Source organism: Triticum urartu, chromosome 1A, assembly GCF_056163025.1.
Source record: "Triticum urartu cultivar PI428250 chromosome 1A, HENAU_Tu73, whole genome shotgun sequence".
Classification (NCBI taxonomy): Eukaryota; Viridiplantae; Streptophyta; class Magnoliopsida; order Poales; family Poaceae; genus Triticum; species Triticum urartu.
The window spans coordinates 183,327,703-183,349,229 of NC_141873.1; positions in this window are offsets into that span (position 1 = coordinate 183,327,703).

Genomic DNA, 21,527 nt, shown 5'->3' on the forward strand with positions numbered 1-21,527 from the left:
AAGGCTCCATGGGTGTTAGAATCATTACTGTGTAATCTAGATTATTGACTCTAGTGCAAATGGGAGACTGAAGGAAATATATGCCCTAGAGGCCATAATAAAGTTGTTATTTATATTTCCTTATTTCATGATAAATGTTTATTATTCATGCTAGAATTGTATTAACCAGAAACTTAGTACATGTGTGAATACATAGACAAAACAGAGTGTCCCTAGTATGCCTCTACTTGACTAGCTCGTTAATCAAAGATGGTTAAGTTTCCTGACCATAGACATGTGTTGTCATTTGATGAATGGGATCACATAATTAGAGAATGGTGTGATGGACAATACCCATCCGTTAGCTTAGCATAATGATCGTTATGTTTTATTGCTATTGCTTTCTTCATGACTTATACATATTCCTTTGACTATGAGATTATGCAACTCCCAAATACCAAAGGAACACCTTATGTTCTATCAAACATCACAACGTAACTGGGTGATTATTAAGATGCTCTACAGGTGTCTCCTAGGGAGTTTGTTGGGTTGGCATAGATCAAGATTAGGATTTGTCACTCTGAGTATCGGAGAGGTATCTTTGGGCCCTCTTTGTAATGCACATCACTATAAGCCTTTCAAGCAATGTCACTAATGGGTTAGTTGCGGAATGATGCATTACAAAACGAGTAAAGAGACTTGCCAGTAACGAGATTTAACTAGGTATGATGATACCGACGATCGAATCTCGAGCAAGTAACATACCGATCACAAAGGGAATAACGTATGTTGTTATTGCGGTTTAACCGATAAAGATCTTCGTAGAATATGTAGGAACTAATATGAGCATCCAGGTTCTGCTACTGTTTATTGACCGGAGATGTGTCTCGGTCATGTCTACATAGTTCTCGAACCCGTAGGGTCTGCACGCTTAATGTTCGATGCCGATTTGTATTATGAATTATGTGTTTTTGGTGACCGAAGTTTCTTCAGAGTCCTGGATGAGATCATGGACATGACGAGGAGTCTCGTAATGGTCAAGAGGTAAAGATTCATATATTAGAAGGTAGTATTCGGACATCAAAATGGTTTCGAGTGATTCGGGTATTTTACCAGAGTACCGAGGGGTTACGGGAACCCCCCGGGGGAATATTGGGCCTACATGGGCCTTAGTGGAGAGAGAGGGGAGGCCGCAAGGGGTGGCCGCACACCCCCCATGGAGTCCGAGTTGGACTAGGGGAGGGGGCGGCGCACCCCTTTCCCTTTCCCTTTCCCTCTCCCTCTCCTTCCTTTTCCCCTCCGGTAAGAAAGGAAAAAGGGGGCGGGGCCGAATCCTACTAGGAGTGGAGTCCTAGTAGGACTCCCCCCATGGCGCGCCCCCTTGGTGGCTGGCCTCCTCCTCCCCTCCTTTATATATGGGGGCAGGGGCACCCCATAGCACTTCAATTGTTCTCTTAGCCGTGTGCGGTGCCCCCTCCATAGTTTACTCCTCCGGTCATAGCGTCGTAGTGCTTAGGTGAAGCCCTGCGCGGATCTCATCACCATCACCGCCAGCACACCATCGTGCTGAAGAAACTCTCCCTCGACCCTCTGCTGGATGAAGAGTTTGAGGGACGTCATCGAGCTGAATGTGTGCTGAACTCGCAGGTGCCGTACATTCGATACTAGATCGGCTGGATCATGAAGGCGTTCGACTACATCAACCACGTTAACCTAACGCTTTCGGTCTACGAGGGTACGTGGACACACTCTCCCCATCTCGTTGCTATGCATCTCCTAGACAGATCTTGCGTGATCGTAGGAAATTTTTGAAATTGCATGCTACGTTCCCCAACAAGTCAAGCAACCCAAACCTCAGAAAAAGAACAAGGGACCACACACAGTGAAAGCTCGTAGTAGGCATTGTAGCATATGCAAGGAGTATGAACCACACAGTGCAAGAACATGCCCGAAGCGCATAGAAGTAGCTGAAAAGAGGAGCCAAAAGCCAGAAAAGAAAGGGAAAAAAACTAGAGCCAGCACAAAGAAAGTGGTGGAATATGAAGATGAGCAAGACTTTGAAGACGAGGATGAGGAAGAAGAAGAAGACATCATCGAAGAAGAGGAAGATGAAGAGCAAGACGAAGAGGTACATGTCAAACATAAACCGCAAGTAGCAAAGCCTAGGAGGAGCGCAAGGCTGGGGAGAAATTAGAGTATGTCGATTGAACAAAGCAAACTTATGTTATTCCACTATTGAAAATAATTTTTGTTATTGTGGAAGTTCTGGTATAATATGTGAGGAGGTGCTGCTGCTGTGTTACATAAAACAGCAAGCAAGAATGAATAATAAACTGTAGAAGTTCAAGTAAGCTTACGATGGAAGTTCTGGTATAACATGTGAGGAGGTGCTGCTGCTGTGTTACATAAAACAACAAGCAACAATAAAAGAATAAACTGTATAAGTTTAAGTAAGCTTACTAAAGAAGTTCTGGCATAATAATTGAATAATCGATGTAGCAAGAATATGCTTGACAAACAAGTGTTGCTGCATAAACTAAGTTAGTAAGCCCAAAGGCGACGTGTCCAGTTATAAAGTTCTATTTGGATACCCAAAGAAGTTCACCAAACAATGTCGACATGATAAGGAAACATAAATGAGTGTATGACAAATATTTTTACACAAAGTTCAAGTTGAAAACTATTCACAGTTCAAGAATTGCCAAAAAAAGTCTTCTATGCAAAAGGCTACATTTTGAAGGAGTTAAAAATAGTTAATTCATTTTACAACACAAAATATCTCTCCATATTAAACCAGCAGTTCAGCCAGAACACAGGCAGAAGTTCAAGTTCATATGTTCGCACAAAAGAAAACACACTAGATTATTGAAAACCATGCAATACATTGAAATTCACAATCCAAACATACTTGATTCCAGATACATTTGTCATCAATAACATAAAAACAATGTTGCAACTAAATCATTCTTGCTAAACAATTCTTACACAGCTCATGCAACTAAATCGTTCCAATCATTATCAAACCAAATCTTTACAAATCAAATATACACTAAACCAATGTTTCTACATGCAGAATTTATGGCGCCATGTCCTAGATCTCAGCTGAAATCTCTTCACGCAGAACTTCATTCTTTGGGCTGAAGACTAAAGTGTGCATGTATTCGACCAATGAATAATCCAAAAAGTAGAGTAAGGCTAAAAACAACATAAACTAAAGCACAACAGGAGCATGTGGGAAAAAACTAGAAACCAGGACATGAAAAAGATGACGAGAAAAAAATAAGTAGGAAAAATACATCCACATTACCAAAATCTTCGATAAGCTCATCGCCATCATATGTAGAGTAGAACTTCACGCAGAAGAAACCACACTCATTAGCAGCTTGCTTAGGAACTTCAACAAAAGTCGACCTCTTCGCAATAGTAACCCAGTTAGGCTGCTTGCTTGCTTTATACTCAGCCTTGCCGTGCAACTCCTCCAGCAACCCAATGAATCTTTTGAACTGGCAGACATGACACGAAAACTAAAATCAAAACACATATTGAGAAAATAGCTAAGTTCAGGTACACATATTGAGACTTGCATAAAATTCAACTAAAGATATCAAAAGTTCAACTATCAAATGATACACAGCTCAAGCACACAACTCTGATGCAGTATTATCAGGAGTTAAACTATGATGGAGCTTCAATTATGAAAACTCATGATATTTGTGCAGTCTTCATGGAAATGAGTTCGTGACATGCCCTTGTCAGATATCCATTCACCATGATATCCATTCACCTTGTACATACTGTAGTGTGCTACTCTATGAATGGGGTTGAAAAATGGCATAAAAACCTGCAAACATTACCAAACACGGAGGGCAAAAACTATAAACCATAAGTAGTGAACAAATCAAATGGACAATAACTTTTAGGAAAACATATGAAAGGATATACATAAGTTAAAACCATTAGTTATAAAAACCTAACCAGCTTTGCATTAAGAAGGTCTTCTGCCTTACGGACAAACATGTGAAGCAGACCCACGGGTTTTTTTGCATCGAACTTTGGAATTAGCGAAGTGAACACATCATAATCTAGGCAGTACCGCATTACAAAACACACCATCAAAATAAAGTTAAAGGACATAAAAACACAAAAAATAAAAAATACCTCATAATACAAAAAATTAGAGCAAAAATAGGGAGATAGGGTCACAAAAACAAAAACCTATATGAAGTAAGGACTCAGAACAACCCTGTCAGCACAAGAGAAGATATCAGTTGTCTCTGGCGTATCCTTCCACTGGTTTATGAGAAAGTCCATTATGTCTCCTTCCATCTGCTCCCCTTTATCAAAAAGAGTTTGAAGGACACGTCTAGTGAAGTCAATCACATTTGTAGGGAGAGTTAACATGTAGTAGGTTGTCCTGCAGAACAAAAGCATGGGAACATATTAGAAGTGCAACTACATACGAAAGAAAAAGAGAAAAACTTAAGAGAAGTTGAGTCATTATCACAACAGAAGTGCACAGTAGAGCATGTCATGGAGCAAAAACAGAAGAAGATAACTCACTAAGAATATTTCTTTAGACCATCTTCACTAAGCACAAACTCTTTCAACTTCCAAGCCTTAGGTAGCTGAGGGTATATGTATTTCTTTAGGGTACGGATAGCAGAACGCCACTTCAGAGGCAATCTTGCTGCTCTCTTTGAGGATGTAATGTTTCCAGACTCAAGTGCCGGATTCCTCCTAAGAATGACAACATTCTTGCCACCTCTACATACAACTTTAGCAGCAGATTTACCCTTACTCATGCCATCAATCTTCTCGAAATCATCATCCGATGAAATCTCATCAGCTTCGACTATATCCACCTTCCCAATGGACGGGGTCTTTGGAGCGGCACTCCGTGGGGTTTTAGAAACTCCAATACTGACATGTTGCTTGCCAACCCTGGAAGGAACATAGGTTCGAGCGCTCTCGTCATGTCTTGGACTTGTACTCATCGGTTCCTCCCTAGGCTGGTAATCCTGTGTCCCGAGGAATGCGTAATGATAGTCGGTCAAATCCAACGGCTTCACTATGAGAAAAAACCACAAAAAACAAATTGAAGTTCAGGTACAACACATACTTCAGTCCAACAAATACAAATGACATGATCACTTCTCTAGTTTCAGCTACCAAATAAATTAAAAACTTGAGCTAAAAAGAAAGTGTTGCGTTTATAAACTAATGAAGTTCATGTGCAACACAAAAAGGTACAGTTTCAACACAAACTAATGACATAAAAGTCATTTAATCTTAGCTACCAGAACATAACAAGGTAATATCACTGAAGTTCAAGTACACCAAAAGTTGTAGTTCAAGAAAGCATAGACATGAAATCCTTTTAAAACAAAATATACAAGTTAAAAGAAACATTGTATCAGGATAGAAATAACCAAAAAGGAGATATGAAGTAGCCATAACTATACGTTCCAAGACTCGCATGTGTAGTAGCCAAGCAGGTCCATGAAATCTGTTTCAAACAGGTTAGACGACACAATTGAATACAACCATGTCTTCATGATATCCAAGATATTCTCATGGGAATAATTCGCAAGAACCCCACCATGAAACGAATTAATGTTTGTAAGCACGAAGAACCCGCAGTCGATATTGGCATCAAACAATGAAACATTGTAAAAGGCAAAGAAAGCCAAAGCTTAACAAAATGGTGCACATACATGTAAACCAAAATAATAGACATAAACTCGATCTCATACTTGTTATTCTGCTGGGGGACATCAATCCAATCCAAAGGGTGGTGGTCAATAGAGAGTGGAGTGAAGGGTGTCTCCCTGTCATTGCTGGCATCACTCCAAAGTTTCTTGATGTTATCAGTCATCCGCCGAAAGAGACGTACTGCACATTCGTCATTTGGTCCATAGTAGGAGTCGAGAAGCTGAAACCTTTCATTCTTCAAGTCAAGAAATACAGAAACCCAATGCCCAACACCACCCATGCAGGGATTTCAGGTGGGTCAAAAGTAGGGAAAATAATCTGAAGCAAGATAAACACACAAATCATTAAAACTGATATTAACATGAACATCAAAATAAAAACAAAAACAAAACAGAGGGTGTCAACATTGAATTGCTTAGAGAATCATGGGCATCCATGCTATCGGGACCAATTGCATTGAAAAACTTCCTCACACATGAATCAACTTGCCCTCTGTAAATCTTGTCCTAATGAAAAGATAGCGGCAAAATAATAGGTAAGTGCTAGCAAGAACAGGTACATATAAAATATAAATGAGACTAACAAGTTTAAACTAATTTGGAAAATAAAAAGTGAAAAGAGAAAACTAAAGGGTTCACTTACACAAACCCAATATGGCAGGATAAGATTGTCTAACCCCTAATATTTCCAACGTAGGCAATAAAGGGCGACTTCAGCAACAGAAGATCCAAGAATTCCACGAGGAACAAAAGATGATGCGACTTCTTCAACAGTAGCTTCACACTCATTGTTTCGAAACATAACCTTTGATCTAAAACAAAAAACAAATGGCTTTATATTCCATGTGTGCCTCAATAATAACTACAGAGTACAAACAAAATGAATGTCAAGAAGGTTAGCATTACAAATGGCCAAGAAGTTAAGCATTAGAAAAGTCAAGAAAGTTCATAATTAGAAAGTTAAGAAGTTCAACATTACAAAGTCAAGAAGGTCAGCATTACAATGGCCAAGAAGTTAATCATTAGAAAAGTCAAGAAGTTCATCTTTACCTAATATTAATGGACGGAGCTTTTCATAGTTCTCCATAAGTCATCTATTTATATCCGTTGATTTTATATCAACTACAAAGATTAATGGTTCAGATTTTTTTAAAAAGTTTCTTTTTGGTAAAAACTATTCATTCCTTGGCTTTGCTGGGTTGGGCCTTAGTACGCTCCACGCAGGCCTGCCCATTAGAAATCTTTGTTGAGAAAAAAGAACGTGCAGCCGAGAAAATACTCGGAGCCATGATGACCACCATCCTTTCTATGTCACCGGTTGATATGTTTTTTTCGTTTGTTGGCAGACATGTGTTTTCTTTCTCAGCTCGAGTCCAACTTCGTATCCTCACCACAATACTACACAGGTCTTCCTCTCCTCTTTCCTCTACTTCATGGGACAAAAATCTTCTCTTCACATCATTTCAGATCATCAATCGAGTCCCTAACTCTCACCTTGGTTGTCGTTAGTGGTTCCCCAACATGTCACTACAGCCACCATTGAGCCTCTCTATCGTTGCCAGCTTGCCACTGATGAGAGCCGGTTGAGGGACGGGATTGGGAGGAGGAAGAGAAGAGCCCTGGCCATAGGGCTTGTCTCACAGCAACGCTTGTGATGGGAGATCATGAGTCTCAGTGATTCTTATATCTACCGAACCCTCATGGATTCAGCGGTGCCCCCGTCCACCCATCTCTCATGGATTTTGCTTCGCCGACGCCTAGGGAGCACGCCACTGCAATTGTGGTATGTTCTCCGCCTCACCACCATACAACCTCCTTTATTGGGCATTGACTCGGGCGAGTAGTGAGAGATCGACATGGGGAATTCGCTTTGGCTACTTTGGGAACGCGCCTTTGTCCTGGCCTTCACGCTCCTGCCAGTGCCAGCCTATGGTGATGAGCGAAGTGGATGATGTCGCTTGAAGCTACGTCGGTATTTCCCGAAAGAGGAAGGGATGATGCAGCATAGCGGCGGTAGGTATTTCCCTCAGATATGAAACCAAGGTTATCGAACCAGTAGGAGAACTAAGAAACACAACGCAATCAGCCCCTCCACACAGATAACAAATCCTCGCAACCTGGCGTATTAAAGGGGTTGTCAATCACATTCGGGTAACCGTGCCAGAAATTGGTGCGTGACGCTAAAAAGGTTGTAATAGATTGGATAAATAGATCACAAATAAAATAAAGTGCAGCAAAGTATTTTTGGATTTGTGGATTAATAGATCTGAAAATAAAAGAAAATAAAAGTAGATCGCAAAGGCAAATAATATGAGAAAGAGACCCGGGGGCCGTAGGTTTCACTAGTGGCTTCTCTCGAGAAAAATAGCAAAGCGGTGGGTGAACAAATTACTGTTGGGAAATTTATAGAACTTCAAATACTCATGAAGATATCCAGGCAATGATCATTATATAGGCATCACATCCAAGATTAGTAGACCGACTCCTGCCTGCATCTACTACTATTACTCCACACATCGACCACTATCCAGCATGAATCTAGTGTATTAAGTTCATGGAGAAACGGATTAATGCAATAAGAACGATGACATGATGTAGACAAGATCTATCTATGTAGAGATAGACCCCATCATTTTATCCTTAGTAGCAACGATACATACATATCAGTTCCCTTTCTGTCACTGGGATCAAGCATCGTAAGATCGAACCCACTACAAGGCACCTCTTCCCATTCCAAGATAAATAGATCAAGTTGGCCAAAAAAAACCCAAATATCGGAGAAGAAATACAAGGCTGTAAGAGATCATGCATAAAAGAGATCAAAGAAACTTAAATACTTCCTGGATATAAAAACATAGATCTGATCATAAACTCAAAGTTCATCGATCCCAACAAACACACCGCAAAAGAGTTACATCATATGGATCTCCTAGAGACCATTGTATTGAGAATCAAGAGAGAGAGAGGAAGCCATCTAGCTACTAACTACGGACCCGAAGGTCTACAAAGAACTACTCACGCATCATCGGAGAGGCACCAATGGAGGTGGTGAACCTCATCTGAGATGGTGTCTAGATTGGATCTGGTGGTTCTGGACTCTGCGGCGGCTGGATTAATATTTCGTCGACTCCCCTAGGGTTTTGGGAATATTGGGGTATTTATAGAGAGAAGAGGCGGTCCGGGGGGCACTCGAGGTGGGCACAACCCACCAAGGCGCTCCTGGGCCTCCTGGCGCGCCCTGGTGGGTTGTGCCTCCCTCGGGGCACCCCCAGGCGCAGCCAGGGCTCGTTGTATTCCTTCTAGCCCATAAAAATTCTCCGTAAAGTTTTGTGGCATTTGGACTCCGTTTGATATTGATTTTTTGTGATGTAAAAAACATGGAAAAAACAGCAACTGACACTTGGCACTATGTCAATAGGTTAGTACCAAAAACTGATATAAAATGACTATAAAATGATTATGAACCATCCAAGATTGATAATATAACAGCATGGAACAATAAAAAATTATAGATATGTTGGAGACGTATCAGCATCCCCAAGCTACCTACTCGTCCTCGAGTAGGGAAGTGATAAAAACAGAATTTTTGATGTGGAATGCTGCCTAACATGTCATATCATATTTCTTTCTTTATAGCATGGACATTTGTACTTTTATATTGTTCAAAGCAATAGTCTAGTTTTGACATGATAATTTATATACTCAAGCATATCAACAAGCAACCATGTCTTTCAAAATATCAGCGATAAAATAAGCTATCCCTAGCCCATTATGCTCAACCATTGATCCATTCATGAAACACACTCGCATATTAGCTACATCCAATACTCAAGTTCGATCATATTGCCTCCTAGTTGGTGCTTTTATAAGAGAAGACGGAGACTCAAATTCAAAATAAAAATTGCATAAAGTAAAAGAAAGGCCCTTCGCAGAGGGAAGTAGGGATTTGTAGAGGTGCCAGAGCTCAAAGCGAAAAACTTAGAGATAAAAACATTTTGGGAGGTGTATCCATCCCACCAACAAAAACGACTTAGAGTCCCAATACTTTCCATGCATAGATATATCATATGCGGTTCCCAAACAGAAAATACAGTTTATTCCTTTTTCCACCATACTTTCACTTTCCATGGCTAACCGTATCCACGGGTGCCCTCCATACCAACACTTTCCAAGGAATTTAATATTTGACAACATAAAGTAAATTCTTTTTTTTCGAATTTCAGGACTGGGCATCCCTAATACCTTTGCCTTACTCTCTTGCAATGACAAGTGAATAAACACTTATCTTGAGAATAACACATCTAGCATGGAAAATATTAGCCTCCCCTCACCACTCCGCGAGCGAAACAAACATACAAAAGAGAAGTTTATTTTGAAAATCAGAGATGGCACATGCAAATTTTCTTAGAACGGCAAAAGAATACCGCATATAGGTAGATATAGTGGACTCATGTGGCAAAACTGGGTTAAAGGTTTTTGGATGCACAAGTAGTGATCATACTTAGTGCAAAATGAAGGCTAGCAAAAGATTGGGAAGCGACCAACTAAGAAACGAATAATCTCATAAGAGAGCATTAAGCATAACTAACACCGAATAATGCACCATAAGTAGGATATAATTTCATTGCATAACTATTGACTTTCATGCTTGCATAGGGAATCACAAACCGTAATACCAATATTCTTACTAAAGCATAATTACTCATCAAGATGACTCACATATCACATCATCATATCTCAAAACTATTACTAAGAATCAAGTTTATTTTGTCCAATGATCTTCATGAAAGTTTTTATTATATCCTTCTTGGATATCTATCACTTTGGGACTAATTTTCATGTGTTGTTTTTGACAAGCTCAAACAAATATAAGTGAAGATCATGAGCATAATATTTCTTTCTCTCAAATTAATTTAAGTGAAGCAAGAGAGAATTTCTTGAAAATTTTCTAACTCTCAAATAAATCTAAGTGAATCAAGAGAGCATTTCTTCAAAAATACTAAGCACACTGTGCTCAAAAACATATAAGTGAAGCACTAGAGCAAGTCCATAGCTCATAAAAATATTTAAGTGACGCATAGAGAGCAATTCTAACAAGTCATGACATAATTTTGGCTCTCTCAAATAAGTGTGTCCAGCAAGGGATCAAGACTTAAAACACAAAATAAAACAAGCAAAGACTCATATCACACAAGACGCTCCAAGCAAAACACATAGTATGTGACGAATAAAAATATAGTTTCGAGTAAAATACCGATGGTCATTAGAAGAAAGAGGGGATGCCACTCGGGGGCATCCCCAAGCTTAGTTGGTTTCTCATTTTTGGTTAATAGCTTGGATTCCGGGGCATCCCCAAGCTTAGGATCTTCTACTCCTCATTCTTTCATCCATCGTAAGATAACCCAAAACTTGAAAACTTCAATCACACAAAACTCAACAAAACCTTCGTGAGATCCGTTAGTATAAGAAAATAATAAGTCACCACTATAAGTGTTGTATCAAACCAATTCATATTTTGTTCTTGTATTATATCTACTGTATTCCAAATTTTCTATGGCAAAAACTCATCAAAGAAAACCATAGAGCCATCAAAATAAGTACACAACACAAAGAAAACAGAATCTGTCAAAACAGAACAGTCTGTAGCAATCTGACTATTTTGAATACTCCTGTAACTCCAAAAATTCTGAAAATTTAGGATGACCTAAGAAATTTGTATATTGATATACTAAAAGTGGAATGGGTATTTTATCGCTCTATGATAAAAAATTATAATTAGTTTCGTGAGCATAAAAGTTTCTGTTTTTTCCAGCAAGATCAAACAACTATCACCCAAGAAGATTCTAAAGGCTTTACTTGGCACAAACACTAATTAAAACATAAAAAACACAATCATAACAGTACCATAATTGTGCTAACAGTAAAAAAGAAGAAGCAAAAAACAAAAATAAATTTTATTCATTGGGTTGCCTCCCAACAAGCAATATAGTTTTACGCCCTTAGCTAGGCATAAAGCAAGGATCTAAGTTTTGTCATCTTTGTCCAACTATTCAATCAAACACTTAGAATCCTTCAAAGATTTGGCATAAAGATCTTCAATAACAACACTTCTTGGAATAAATCCAAACATCACATTGTTGCAAAAAGGATCTCTTATCACTTCAACAAAATCTGGGTGGATACCAATCATCTTAAGATCTTCTTTATTACTATTACTAGAGGTTGCACCCTTGTTCTTAGAGGCTCTACCAATTTTAACGGCAGTTGTAAGATTTCGGGTTCTGGCAAAACCCTTGAGGTTCGAACACTGGGGTGCGCATGAAGATTTCTCCCTCTCTAGCTCTCGCGCTCACCACAATCTCAAGGCTTAGCGCATGCAACCCGCAGAACAAAGGGACACAAGATTTATACTGGTTCGGGCCACCGATGTGGTGTACTACCCTACTCCAGTGTGGTGTGGTGGATTGCCTCTGGGGCTGAGGATGAATAATTACAAGGGAAGAACAACCTCCTGAATAGAGGTGTTCTTGTGCTTGGTCAGCTTGTCTGGTGGCCTTGGTGGAATGGATCCAGTCCAAGATGAGATGCCTCCCTACGGTGGTGGCTAGTCCTACTTATAGAGGCCCGGGTCCTCTTCCCAAATATTAGGCGGGAAGGGATCCCACAACGACCAGTTTGAAGGGGGACAGCTAGTACAAGCTATCTTGACAAAAGATTGTCTTCACCTGCCAAAGGCTCTGGTGGTGACGCTGTCCTGGGCTCCACGCTGACCTCCGTCCTGCCGTCATGCTGGCCTTGGTCTCGTTGCACCGATATGGAAACCTTTGCTTGACACCTCGGGACTCCGCGCCTGCACTTGCTTCTTTAGCACCAAAGGGGAAACAAGGACACTACGCGCGCTGGCGCCCACCTGGCCTTGGTCGTCATGGCTCGCATCACAGGAACCTCGCGAGGTGCTCCTTGCCTTGATCTCTCCGTCCCTCATGAGCCAGACTGGTGAGGCCACCCCCGAGGAGGCCTTGTGTCGTCCGCCTCATGAGGCTTGGCCCCTCACGATGGTCTTGAGTGTTTGCTGGTGAAGATGGGTCGTACAGGGCCGCTGGTGGAGCCACGCCGTGGGCCGCAGGAAGGCAAGTCTGGGGACCCCCGTCCCTAGGACGCCGACAGTAGCCCCCGGGCCTAAGGCACGCTCGGGCTTGGCTTTGAGGCGAAGCGAAGCGAAGGGGAAAGTGCGGAGCGCCGTGGGCCGCAACAGCCCGCGGCCTCGTTTGACGCGTGGCGGTTGATTGGACGTGGGCGTCTTCGCTTCCCCACGCAGCCTTGATATCCGCCTGGCTAGGCGGCCACCGGGGCTCACCCAGTTATCCCCCCATTGCTGGTGACGCACCCCTCCAACTCTCCTGCCTTTCTGAAACAATAACCTCCTCTTCCAATCTGTCCTGAGCCCAGCCTTCCTCGCTGCCATGGCGCCTCGGTGAACGAAGAAGGAAAAGAAGAAGACTCAGTTTTCAGCCGGGCCGCCCCCCGGCCGTTGAACCCGCCGTTGACCGGTCACTGGTGCTCAACCAGGAATCCATGGACAAGGTCTGCCCTGCGCTCACTACTGACTTCAACAAATGGTGGAGGATGGCGGCCTGGCCCGCATCGTGCGCCTCCGTCGACAGGAAAACCACTGAGGTTCCATTCCTCATCGATGCCCTGTGGGCTGGCCTAGTTCCTCCTTTCTCTGCTTTCTTCAACGCCGTGCTCTCCCACTATCAGATCCATATGTTGCACATGGATCCCCAATTAGTCTCCCTTCTTGCCGTCTTCGCTTTCGTCTATGAGGCCAAGGTGGGCATTCCCCCTTCCGTGGCCCTACTGCGCCATTTCTTCTCGCTGCACCTAACTAGCCCTCGGCAGTTCTTGGGATGCTTGAGTTTCCAGGCCATGGCTACGACGGCTGGCTTGGGGATCGATTTTGAGCTTCCATCATCCTCAAGCGAGTTTTGGGAACGGTGGGTGTATGTGGGCGTTGCTCATCCCCTTGCTCTCGCCCCCTCGGCGCTCGCTGTTCCCAGCTCCGCCTGGGGCCACGAGAAGCTCGCTGACCCCCGCCTTGCCTTCGTCTCGCTCCGGTTGAAGAGGCCGGAAGATCTTAGCGTGACCGCGCCCATGGTGACAAAGGAGTTCCTTCGACGCCGCGTCGCTCCACTCAGCGCCATTCCTGGCCACTATGGGCCCTGTCTGGCGGCCAGGTTCGCATGAGGCTTCAGGAGTCGGGGCTTCCGCTCAAGGCGCGAAGAACTGTGCTCGAGGTCTTGACAGGCGAACCTTCGCCAGCTGACATGCCGTAGGAGGGCTGTCTCTTGTACTACTGCTTAAAAAGGGTGGAGTTCGTGGGGCAGATGCCCCCCTTCGATGAATGGGGGCTGCATCCAGTTGGCCTTGAAGGGCCCCGCGATAACCCTATCTCCGTGACTCCCCTCCCTACCGCCAGCGCCGAGCTTTGATACGTCTCCAACGTATCTATAATTTCTGATTGCTTCATGCTATATTATCTACTATTTTGGACTATATTGGGCTTTATTATCCACTTTTATATTATTTTCGGGACTAACCTATTAACCGGAGGCCCAGCCCAGAATTGCTGTTTTTTGCCTGTTTTAGGGTTTCGAAGAAAAGGAATATCAAACACAGTCCAAACGGAATGAAACATTCGGGAACGTGATTTTCTCACCGAATACAACTCAGGAGACTTGGACCATACATCAAGGCACATAATAGGAGGCCACGAGGTAGGGGGGCGCTCCCTACCCTACTAGGCACGCCCCCACCCTCGTGGGCCCCCTGTTACTCCACCGACATACTTCTTCCTCCTATATATACCCACGTACCCCCAAATGATCAGATACGGAGCCAAAAACCTAACTCCACCGCCGCAACTTTCTGTATCCACGAGATCCCATCTTGGGGCCTGTTTCGGAGCTCCGCCGGAGGGGGCATCGATCACGGAGGGCTTCTACATCCTCATCCAAGCCTCTCTGATGAAGTGTGAGTAGTTTACTTCAGACCTACGGGTCCATAGTTAGTAGCTAGATGGCTTCTTCTCTCTTTTTGGATCTCAATACAATGTTCTCCCCCTCTCTCGTGGAGATCTATTCGATGTAATCTTCTTTTTGCGGTGTGTTTGTTGAGACCGATGAATTGTGGGTTTATGATCAAGTGTATCTATGAATAATATTTGAATCTTCTCTGAATTCTTTTATGTATGATTGGTTATCTTTGCAAGTCTCTTTGAATTATCAGTTTGGTAAGTGCTTAGCTTTGGGTTCAATCTTGCGGTGTCCTTTCCCAGTGACAGAAGGGGCAGCAAGGCACATATTATATCGTTGCCATCTAGGATAACAAGATGGTTTTTTACCATATTGCATGAAACTATCCCTCTACATCATGTCATCTTGCTTAAGGCGTTACTCTGTTTTTAATTTAATACTCTAGATGCATGTTGGATAGCAGTCGATGAGTGGAGTAATAGTAGTAGATGCAGGCAGGAGCCGGTCTACTGTCTCAGACGTGATGCCTATATACATGATCATACCTAGATATTCTCATAACTATGCTCAATTATGTCAATTGCTCAATAGTAATTTGTTCACCCACCATAGAATTCTTATGCTCTTGAGAGAAGCCACTAGTGAAACCTATGCCCCCTGGGTCTTTTTCTCATCATATCAATCTCCATCACTTTATTATTGCTTTGCTTTTGCTTTGCTTTTACCTTTTACTTTGCATCTCTATACCAAAAATACCAAAAATATTATTTATCATCTCTATCAGATCTCACTTTCTCAAATGACCGTGAAGGGATTGACAACCCCTAAGCGCATTGGTTGCATTGAGCTATTGTTTTTGTGTAGGTACGAGGGACTTGTGCATGGCCTCCTACTGGATTGATGCCTTGGTTCTCAAAAACTGAGGGAAATACTTACGCTACTTTGCTGCATCATCCTCTCCTTTTTGGGGAAATCCAACGTAGTGCTCAAGACGTAGCAAGCTTGCCCCATGAGTGAATGCAGGGGGGCGAGCATCACTGGAGGCCGGAGGCGCGGGTGTTGAGGCATCGATGCCGCCCGAGGCTCCCGAGGTGCCACCCCCGGGAGCACGTGACTCTTGCCTGGGCGTGACAGCTGAGGGGGCGACACAATCCACTGCTCGAGGGCTCTCCTCAGCCCAGCACTCCCGAGGCCATCTCCTCGGGAGCCTCACCAACCGTGCCCCGCGCTGGATGCCTCGGCCTCCGCATCGGCATGCTCGCGCTGGAGGAGCCCGAGGTTGATAGCCACCTTCAGGCGATGCCACTCCTCCACTAGCCAGAGGCCTTCGGTAGAGGCTTCAACGCACCCCTACCGAGCTCGACGTGCGTCTAACATGGATGCTGTGGAGCGATGTTGTGATTGGAGCAAGGCCAAAAACTTGTTTGGCGCGCTAGGTAGGAGTGCACTGAAGCCTCTCTTCCATCGGCAGCCCCCCCAGCACTCTGTAGCGCCGATGTCCAGCGACCCGAGGGCCGACGCCGATCGCTGGGCAGCCTAGCCAGCCCGAGTGGCGTCATTCGCCCAAGAAGACCTCAACTCCGCGCTCCAGGTGGCGCGCGCACCGCCAAGCGCCGAGGGGCGCGGGCGGCATGGTCTGACGCCTTCCAACCTTACCCCGCGGCGCGCGCGGGCCGCCGCAAGGGCCTCAAGCTACGCCGCGGCAACGGCGCCGCACTCCTGACGGGAACAAGCAAACATGAGGGCCGCGATCACAGTGGCGCGGGAGCTGCTGTGATGCCGACTTATGGAGAGCGGCCGGGATGCATTGCTGGAGCATGTTGCCGAGCTGTTGGACGCTGCAGCCAGGGGTGCGCCGCCTTTCTTCTCCTTTCTTATGCCTCAGGATATGGCTAGATCGCACGGTGGGCCTCGTCGCGCCCGCGCGCCCCCAGGCGCACTAGGAGGTTTGGTCGGCATCGTCGCAACCAGCGGCGCCGGACACCCAACCACACCTGTGCCTCCCCTAATGGGCGCAGGCGTAAGCATCGGCACCCACGGTCCCGGAAGGATGCCACCCAATTATCCTAGCGCGCCGAGCCAGGCGGCGTGGAGCATGGGGCACCTCAACGAGGTTTCCGTGGTGACGGCTCCGGAAGCCTATGTGCCCCGCATGATGGACCAGGAGTAGACACCGAAAGACGACCCCGGTTCGTTCCTCGAGCCGGGTTGGGAACAGGAGATGCTGGAAGCTGAGGCCTTCCAGGAGCCGCCCAGGAGCCTCGCAGACCACGCAGGGGACAACAGCTACAGGGTAACACTAATCTCTCAGGAGCAGGCTTACGCTAACCATGGGTCGCAAGTGAGTCAGGTCACAGCGGTGGATGACGGCCCTAGCATGGCAGCCCCCACCTCGCCAGGGGAAGTGCATTGGGGGCTGCGGGGGAGGAGCCAGGAGCAAGGCCCCTCCTTGCATCACCTGGAGCAAGGCATCGCCTAGGTCCTCTGCCGGGGAGGCATTGGCGAGCTTTCCCCCGGCTGAGGGCCCGTGGTCGCCGAGGGCGCTGCTAGCGTCCCCTTTGCCCCTTGGTGTCGTCCTAATTTCCGGACGCCCCAACGGTGGTCGAGGGCGGCGCGAGGTGGGGCCCTCGCCTGGCGATATGAAGTAAGGCTCATGCCTGTGAAGGTCTCCGCTCGTGACACTCTCACGTAATAATGAATGGGGTCGTACACGCCCCGGAGTCTCTGGAGTGCCGCCCTCGCGCCTCAGGGGCTCCCGCCCATGTCCTAGTGGAAGCACCATGCTCCGCGCTGGCCGTCGACACTGTCCCCCAATGACTATGCTCACGGCCTGTGAAAGCACTTAGCTCCGCACTGGTGAGAAGAGTCGAAGACAATAAGACAAGAAGACTATCTAGGTGCCGGATGATACATCTCCAACATATCTATAATTTTTTATTGTTCCATGCTATTATATTATCAACCTTGGATGTTTTATATGCATTTATATGCTATTTTATATGATTTTTGGGACTAACCTATTAACCTAGAGCCCAGTGCCAGTTTCTATTTTTTCCTTGTTTTTGAGTTTTACAGAAAAGGAATACCAAACGGAGTCCAATTGACATGAAACTTTACGGAATTTAGTTTTGGACCAGAACAAGGCCGGGAAGTAAAAGAATTGGGCCAGAATAGTCTCGGGCTGCCCACGAGGGTGGGGGTGCACCCACCCCCTAGGCACGCCTCCTGCCTCGTGGACAGCCCGAAGACCCCCCTGCCTTGTTCCCGACTCCAACACCTCTTATATAACCCAAAACTTCCAGAAAGAAACCTAGATCAGGAGTTCAGCCGCCAGAAGCCTCTGTAGCCACCGAAAACCAATCTAGACCCGTTCCGGCACCCTGCCAGAGGGGGGGTGAATCCCTCTCCGGTGGCCATCTTCATCATCCCGACGCTCTCCATGACGATGAGGGAGTAGTTCTCCCTCGGGGCTGAGGGTATGTACCAGTAGCTATGTGTTTGATCTCTCTCTCTGTCTCTCTCGTGTTCTTGAGTCGGCACGATCTTGATGTATCGCGAGCTTTGCTATTATATTCGGATCTAATGATGTTTCTCCCCCTCTACTCTCTTGTGATGAATTGAGTTTTCCCTTTGAAGTTATCTTATCGGATTGAGTCTTTAAGGATTTGAGAACACTTGATGTATGTCTTGCATGTGCTTATCTATGGTGACAATGGGATATCACGTGATCCAATTGATGTATGCTTTGGTGATGAACTTGCGAGTTCCATGACCTCGTGAACTTATGCATATGGGTTGGCATACGTTTTCGTCTTGACTCTCTGGTAGAAACTTTGGGGCACTCTTTGAAGTTCTTTGTGTTGGTTGAATAGATGAATCTAAGATTGTGTGATGCATATCGTATAATCATACCCACGGATACTTGAGGTGACATTGGAGTATCTAGGTGACATTAGGGTTTTGGTTGATTTGCACCTTAAGGTGTTATTTTACTACGAACTCTAGGGATGTTTGTGGCACTTATAGGAATAGCCCAACGGATTGATCGGAAATAATAACTTTGAGGTGGTTTCGTACCCTACAATACTCTCTTCGTTTGTTCTCCGCTATTAGTGACTTTGGAGTGACTCTTTGTTGCATGTTGAGGGATAGTTATATGATTCAGTTATGTTATTATTGTTGAGAGGACTTGCACTAGTGAAAATATGAACCCTAGGCCTTGTTTCCTAGCATTGCAATACCGTTTATGCTCACTTTTACCACTTTCTACCTTGCTGTTTTTATATTTTTAGATTACAAAAACTTATATCTACCATCCATATTGCACTGTATCACTATCTCTTCACCGAACTAGTGCACCTATACAATTTACCATTGTATTGGGTGTGTTGGGGACACAAGAGACTCTTTGCTATTTGGTTGCAGGGTTGTTTGGGAGAGACCATCTTCATCATACACCTCGCACGTATTGATAAACCTTAGGTCATCCACTAGAGGGAAATTTGCTACTGTCCTACAAACCTCTGCACTTGGAGGCCAAACAATGTCTACAAGAAGGTTGTGTAGTAGACATCACCAGACGCGGCCATTTGCTTTTGGTATCTTTTTTGTAGCTCAAACTCGCAGCTTTTGATCTTGAATTTGAAGTTGCATTACCATTGTCAATCACGGGGGGGGGGGGCGTCGTTTCTTGTTCGCGTTGATTTTGTGAGTTTTTGGATTCGTGTTTTGTTTGAGATTTACGTGCGCTGTCTTCCCCCCTTTCCGGAAACCTCGCGAGCGGGGCCTGGCAGCGGCGCACGCACACTGCGCGCATCTCACCATTTCTGGCGCTCTCTTCTCGCGAGGCCTCCTCGGGTGGACAGGCAGACCCTCAGGAAACCAAAACCTCCCAAACTCATGAGGGAATCCTCTCGGAAGGAATGTACGTCCGCAACAGCGAAACCAGTTTGAAGCTCGGCCAAACCAAAGTAAGTGAAGACATCAAGTCCGCAAGGGGTTTGCGAGCACCCAAAAGTACGCTTTAAGCTTAGCCTAAGGAATGAAGTAGTAGTCTATTTACATGAGGGGCTTCCCCTCTCCAACATGCTCTTACATCGTGAGGGGTCGTACCCAAGCTTTCACATGCAGGTTCAAAATAAAGGAGTGAGGGCTCAGGCGGACATATCGCTTGCCTCGCCCCCTGAATCGCTTCCAGACAGGATGCTGGCGCTGTCACTGTTCCTGTCTACATCGCCATTAGCCGCTTCGCCATCAGCCGCTCTGCCATCAGCCACGCCACCATCGGCCGCGCCTCCATCGATTACGTCGCCCTCGTCCGCCGCGACCACCACCACATTGTCATCAGAACCAAAGGCGCTAACTAGAGCGTTCACATTGTCGTCCACCCAGTGGATGAGGTGGCCTTGGATGACCATGGGCACTGGGGCAATGGGGGCCGCAAGAGACAAAGTCAGGGTTGGTGTTCAGGAGATGGTTGAAGACGCGGGAGAATGCACGCCCGAGAAGGCCTCGGCTCTTTTCGTCCTTTAGCTCGTGAGCCCTCTCAACATGGCTGTCCAGGCGCGTCACGATATCAGCAAAGAAGCGAAGATGGCTGGCGTAATCCTCGGCGTGGGGATGAGGGGCGTGCTCATCGCAGATGGTACCAAGCGCCCGGTTGGCCTTTGTCCGAAGGTCCCGAAGCATGGGAGCGTGATCGCGCAGCAGCATCTGCCGGCGAAGTGCCTCCTCCCTGCTCTACTGCGCGAAGGACTCGGTGCTGACAACTCGGCGCTGAAGAGAGAGCAGCTCGGCACGGGCGGAATCCAGCTCGGCCTGCACCGAGACCAGGGCAGCTGCGGCGGCCTTCTCGTGCTGTTCCGCCTCAGCCATCCCTAACCTAAGGGCAGCAGTCCTACCCACACCTTCGGCCTCCACGAGCTTCAACTTCAGGTCGTACCAGCCGACGAGATCTGCACGAGCCTTGGTCACCCTGCGGTCGAGCTCCTCCTGGGCCCTGGCCTCGTGCGCGCCGACAGCATGCTCTGCTTGGGCGACTTGGCGCTCCCTCGTCTCCAACAGCTCGAGCTCAAGGCTGCGCTCCATGGCCTCTAGCAACAGTGCTTCTTCATGCCTCAAGATCTCCTCCTCGCCGGCCGGGGCGCCCTTCATCGACGCCAGGGCAACTCTGCGCGCCTCCACCTGCTACTCCAGGGAGGCGTTCAAGGCTTGGAGCTCCCGCCTATGCTCCTCGACGGTCGCGCGATGATTGTCCGCCTCCCTGGCCTCCTCCAATGCCCGGGCGTTGGCCTCTCCTGAGGTGGCCAGGGATGCCTCGGCCTCCGCACCGGCATGCTCGCGCTGGAGGCACCCGAGGTTGATAGCCACCTTCAGGCGATGCCACTCCTCCACCATCCGGAGGCCTTTGGCGACCTCCGCGAGTTCTCCACCGAGTCGGCTCATCGCGCCCATCGCCTCCTGAAAGATCTCGTGGTGGACAAAACTCTTCCCGTGCGCAAGCTTAAGCGCGCAACCAGGTCCGTCCCCCGCAGCAGGGGTGGCCGACGGGATCCGAAGCGGCGCGCCCCCCTCCAGCAGGGGGCTAGGGGCTGGCGCCTCCTGGGTCGCCGTATGGGCTTCAGCAAGGGTCCGGGTGGCTTGAGGCCCGCTGCTCGAAGAAGAAGCTAGGATCAAAGTCATTCAGCCACCGTCCATAACCAGTTGAATAGCCCTTGGCACACTTGCCGCGCTCCAAGCGAGGCTATGAAGGAGAGACGGCGAAGGCGTGGGCTCAAGGCGCCAAGCTAACTTGTTTGCCTCT